A 6,416-nucleotide genomic window follows, 5' to 3' on the forward strand; every position below is an offset into this window, starting at 1 on the left:
GTCTAAAATATTTTATTTACGTTCAGCACTAGAAGGACAGGCGTAGAATACAATTTAGAAGGGTTTTCAAATGTGATTTTTTAAAAAGCTTTTTTCAATGAATATTGTCTAAAATCATGTTTTAGGCAAAATCCACAATGCAACTAGTTCGGCATAGGAAGGGATACAATTTTTTTATAACAAACGTGAAAAAATATTTTTTTATACATTTTGCATGAAAAGGTTCTAAAATATTTTTTTTAACATTCAGCACTAGAAGGACATATGTAGAATTCAACATACAAGGGTTTTCAAATGTGATTAAATAAAAAATATTCAATGAATATTGTCTAAAATCATGTTTTAGGCAAAATCCACAATGCAACTAGTTCGGCATATGAAGGGATACAATTTTTTTTATAACAAACGTGAAAAATATTTTTTTACATTTTGCATGAAAATGGTCTAAAATATGTTTTAACGTTCAGCACTAGAAGGACGTACGAAGAATATAACATACAAGGGTTTTCAAATGTGCTTTAAAAAAAATAATTCTATGAATATTTTCTAAAATCATGTTTTAGGCAAAATCCACAATGCAACTAGTTCGGCATATGAAGGGATACAATTTTTTTTATAACAAACGTGAAAAATATTATTTATAAATTTTGCATGAAAAGGGTCTAACATATTTTTTAACATTCATCACTAGAAGGACAGACGTAGAATACAATTTAGAAGGGTTTTCAAATGTGATTTAAAAAAATCTTTTTCAATGAATATTTTCTAAAATCATGTTTTAGGCAAAATTCACAATGCCACTAGTTCGGCATATGAAGGGATACAATTTTTTTTATAACAAACGTGAAAATATTTTTTATACATTTTGCATGAAAAGGGTCTAATATATTTTTTTTACGTTCAGCACTAGAAGGACAGACGTAGAATACAATTTAGAAGGGTTTTCAAATGTGATTTAAAAAAAAGCTTTTTTCAATGAATATTGTCTAAAATCATATTTTAGGCAAAATCCATAATGCAACTAGTTCGGCATAGGAAGGGATACAATTTTTTTTATAACAAACGTGAAAATTATTTTTATACATTTTGCATGAAAAGGTTCTAAAATATTTTTTTAACATTCAGCACTAGAAGGACATATGTAGAATTCAACATACAAGGGTTTTCAAATGTGATTAAAAAGAAAATATTCAATGAATATTGTCTAAAATCATGTTTTAGGCAAAATCCACAATGCAACTAGTTCGGCATATGAAGGGGATACAATTGTTTTTATAACAAACGTGAAAAAATATTTTTATACATTTTGCATGAAAAGGTTCTAAAATATTTTTTTAACGTTCAGCACTAGAAGGACATATGTAGAATTCAACATACAAGGGTTTTCAAATGTGATTTAAAAAAAAAAATTCAATGAATATTGTCTAAAATCATGTTTTAGGCAAAATCCACAATGCAACTAGTTCGGCATAGGAAGGGATACAATTTTTTTTATAACAAACGTGAAAAATATTTTTTATACATTTTGCATGAAAAGGTTCTAAAATATTTTTTTTAACATTCAGCACTAGAAGGACATATGTAGAATTCAACATACAAGGGTTTTCAAATGTGATTAAATAAAAAAACCTATTCAATGAATATTGTCTAAAATCATGTTTTAGGCAAAATCCACAATGCAACTAGTTCGGCATATGAAGGGATACAATTTTTTTTATAACAAACGTGAAAAATATTTTTTATACATTTTGCATGAAAATGGTCTAAAATATGTTTTAACGTTCAGCACTAGAAGGACGTATGAAGAATATAACATACAAGGGTTTTCAAATGTGCTTTTTAAAAAAATAATTCTATGAATATTTTCTAAAATCATGTTTTAGGCAAAATCCACAATGCAACTAGTTCGGCATATGAAGGGATACAATTTTTTTATAACAAACGTGAAAAATATTATTTATAAATTTTGCATGAAAAGGGTCTAACATATTTTTAACATTCATCACTAGAAGGACAGACGTAGAATACAATTTAGAAGGGTTTTCAAATGTGATTTAAAAAGCTTTTTCAATGAATATTTTCTAAAATCATGTTTTAGGCAAAATTCACAATGCCACTAGTTCGGCATATGAAGGGATACAATTTTTATAACAAACGTGAAAATATTTTTATACATTTTGCATGAAAAGGGTCTAATATATTTTTTTACGTTCAGCACTAGAAGGACAGGCGTAGAATACAATTTAGAAGGGTTTTCAAATGTGATTTAAAAAAAGCTTTTTTCAATGAATATTGTCTAAAATCATATTTTAGGCAAAATCCATAATGCAACTAGTTCGGCATAGGAAGGGATACAATTTTTTTTATAACAAACGTGGAAAATTATTTTTATACATTTTGCATGAAAAGGTTCTAAAATATTTTTTTACATTCAGCACTAGAAGGACAGATGTAGAATTCAACATACAAGGGTTTTCAAATGTGATTAAAAAGAAAATATTCAATGAATATTGTCCAAAATCATGTTTTAGGCAAAATCCACAATGCAACTAGTTCGGCATATGAAGGGATACAATTGTTTTTATAACAAACGTGAAAAATATTTTTATACATTTTGCATGAAAAGGTTCTAAAATATTTTTTTAACGTTCAGCACTAGAAGGACATATGTAGAATTCAACATACAAGGGTTTTCAAATGTGATTTTAAAAAAAAAATTCAATGAATATTGTCTAAAATCATGTTTTAGATAAAATCCACAATGCAACTAGTTCGGCATATGAAGGGATACAATTGTTTTTATAACAAACGTGAAAAATATTTTTATACATTTGTCATGAAAAGGGTCTAAAATATGTTTTAACGTTCAGCACTAGAAGGACATATGAAGAATATAACATACAAGGGTTTTCAAATGTGATTAAAAAAATAATAATTCTATGAATATTTTCTAAAATCATGTTTTAGGCAAAATCCACAATGCAACTAGTTCGGCATATGAAGGGATACATTTTTTTATAACAAACGTGAATAATATTTTTATACATTTTGCATGAAAAGGGTCTAATATATTTTTTAACGTTCAGCACTAGAAGGACAGACGTAGAATACAATTTAGAAGGGTTTTCAAATGTGATTTTAAAAAAATCTTTTTTTCAATGAATATTTTCTAAAATCATGTTTTAGGCAAAATCCACAAAAAAAACTAGTTCGGCATATGAAGGGATACAACGTTTTTTTAAATAAAAAACGTGAAAAATATTTATTATACATTTTGCATGAAAAGGGTCTAAAATATTTTTTTACGTTCAGCACTAGAAGGACAGGCGTAGAATACAATTTAGAAGGGTTTTCAAATGTGATTTTTTTAAAAGCTTTTTCAATTAATATTGTCTAAAATCATGTTTTAGGCAAAATCCACAATGCAACTAGTTCGGCATATGAAGGGATACAAATTTTTTTATAACAAACGTGAAAAATATTTTTATACATTTTGCATGAAAAGGTTCTAAAATATTTTTTTAACATTCAGCACTAGAAGGACATATGTAGAATTCAACATACAAGGGTTTTCAAATGTGATTTAAAAAAAAAAATGCAATGAATATTGTCTAAAATCATGTTTTAGGCAAAATCCACAATGCAACTAGTTCGGCATATGAAGGGATACAATTGTTTTTATAACAAACGTGAATTTTTTTTTTATACATTTTGCATGAAAAGGGTCTAAAATATGTTTTAACGTTCAGCACTAAAAGGACGTATGAAGAATATAACATACAAGGGTTTTCAAATGTGATTTTAAAAATAATAATTCTATGAATATTTTCTAAAATCATGTTTTAGGCAAAATCCACAATGCAACTAGTTCGGCATATGAAGGGATACAAGTTTTTTTATAACAAACGTGAATAATATTTTTTATACATTTTGCATGAAAAAGGGTCTAATATATTTTTTTTACGTTCAGCACTAGAAGGACAGATGTAGAATACAATTTAGAAGGGTTTTCAAATGTGATTTTTTTTAAAAAGATTTTTTCAATGAATATTGTCTAAAATCATGTTTTAGGCAAAATCCACAAAAAAACTAGTTCGGCATATGAAGGGATACAACGTTTTTTAAATAAAAAACGTGAAAAATATTGTTATACATTTTGCATGAAAAGGGTCTAAAATATTTTTTTACGTTCAGCACTAGAAGGACAGACGTAGAATACAATTTTGAAGGGTTTTCAAATGTGATTTTAAAAAAGCTTTTTTCAATGAATATTTTCTAAAATCATGTTTTAGGCAAAATCCACAAAAAAACTAGTTCGGCATATGAAGGGATACAACGTTTTTAAATAAAAAACGTGAAAAATATTTGTTATACATTTTGCATGAAAAGGGTCTAAAATATTTTTTTACGTTCAGCACTAGAAGGACAGACGTAGAATACAATTTTGAAGGGTTTTCAAATGTGATTTTTTAAAAAGCTTTTTCAATGAATATTGTCTAAAATCATGTTTTAGGCAAAATCCACAAAAAAAGTAGTTCGGAATATGAAGGGATACAAAGTTTTTTAATAAAAAACGTGAAAAAATATTTTTATAAATTTTGCATGAAAAGGGTCTAACATATTTTTTTAACATTCATCACTAGAAGGACAGACTTAGAATACAATTTAGAAGGGTTTTCAAATGTGATTTAAAAAAAAGCTTTTTCAATGAATATTTTCTAAAATCATGTTTTAGGCAAAATCCACAAAAAAACTAGTTCGGCATATGAAGGGATACAACGTTGTTTTTTAAAAAACGTGAAAAATATTTTTTATAAATTTTGCATGAAAAAGGGTCTAAAATATTTTTTTTACGTTCAGCACTAGAAGGACAGGCGTAGAATACAATTTAGAAGGGTTTTCAAATGTGATTTTTTTAAAAGCTTTTTTCAATTAATATTGTCTAAAATCATGTTTTAGGCAAAATCCACAATGCAACTAGTTCGGCATATGAAGGGATACAATTTTTTTTATAACAAACGTGAAAATATTTTTATACATTTTGCATGAAAAGGTTCTAAAATATTTTTTTAACATTCAGCACTAGAAGGACATATGTAGAATTCAACATACAAGGGTTTTCAAATGTGATTTAAAAAAAAAATGCAATGAATATTGTCTAAAATCATGTTTTAGGCAAAATCCACAATGCAACTAGTTCGGCATATGAAGGGATACAATTGTTTTTATAACAAACGTGAAATTTTTTTTTATACATTTTGCATGAAAAGGGTCTAAAATATGTTTTTAACGTTCAGCACTAAAAAGGACGTATGAAGAATATAACATACAAGGGTTTTCAAATGTGATTTTAAAAATAATAATTCTATGAATATTTTCTAAAATCATGTTTTAGGCAAAATCCACAATGCAACTAGTTCGGCATATGAAGGGATACAATTTTTTTATAACAAACGTGAATAATATTTTTTTTATACATTTTGCATGAAAAGGGTCTAATATATTTTTTTTACGTTCAGCACTAGAAGGACAGATGTAGAATACAATTTAGAAGGGTTTTCAAATGTGATTTTTTTAAAAGATTTTTTCAATGAATATTGTCTAAAATCATGTTTTAGGCAAAATCCACAAAAAAACTAGTTCGGCATATGAAGGGATACAACGTTTTTTAAATAAAAAACGTGAAAAATATTTGTTATACATTTTGCATGAAAAGGGTCTAAAATATTTTTTTTACGTTCAGCACTAGAAGGACAGACGTAGAATACAATTTTGAAGGGTTTTCAAATGTGATTTAAAAAAAAGCTTTTTTCAATGAATATTTTCTAAAATCATGTTTTAGGCAAAATCCACAAAAAAACTAGTTCGGCATATGAAGGGATACAACGTTTTTTAAATAAAAAACGTGAAAAATATTTGTTATACATTTTGCATGAAAAGGGTCTAAAATATTTTTTTACGTTCAGCACTAGAAGGACAGACGTAGAATACAATTTTGAAGGGTTTTCAAATGTGATTTTTTAAAAAGCTTTTTTCAATGAATATTGTCTAAAATCATGTTTTAGGCAAAATCCACAAAAAAGTAGTTCGAATATGAAGGGATACAAAGTTTTTTTAATAAAAAACGTGAAAAATATTTTTATAAATTTTGCATGAAAAGGGTCTAACATATTTTTTAACATTCATCACTAGAAGGACAGACTTAGAATACAATTTAGAAGGGTTTTCAAATGTGATTTAAAAAAAGCTTTTTTCAATGAATATTTTCTAAAATCATGTTTTAGGCAAAATCCACAAAAAAAACTAGTTCGGCATATGAAGGGATACAACGTTTTTTTATAAAAAAACGTGAAAAATATTTTTATAAATTTTGCATGAAAAGGGTCTAAAATATTTTTTTACGTTCAGCACTAGAA

The sequence above is a fragment of the Coregonus clupeaformis genome, unplaced genomic scaffold (assembly GCF_020615455.1).
Source record: "Coregonus clupeaformis isolate EN_2021a unplaced genomic scaffold, ASM2061545v1 scaf0609, whole genome shotgun sequence".
Lineage (NCBI taxonomy): Eukaryota > Metazoa > Chordata > Actinopteri > Salmoniformes > Salmonidae > Coregonus > Coregonus clupeaformis.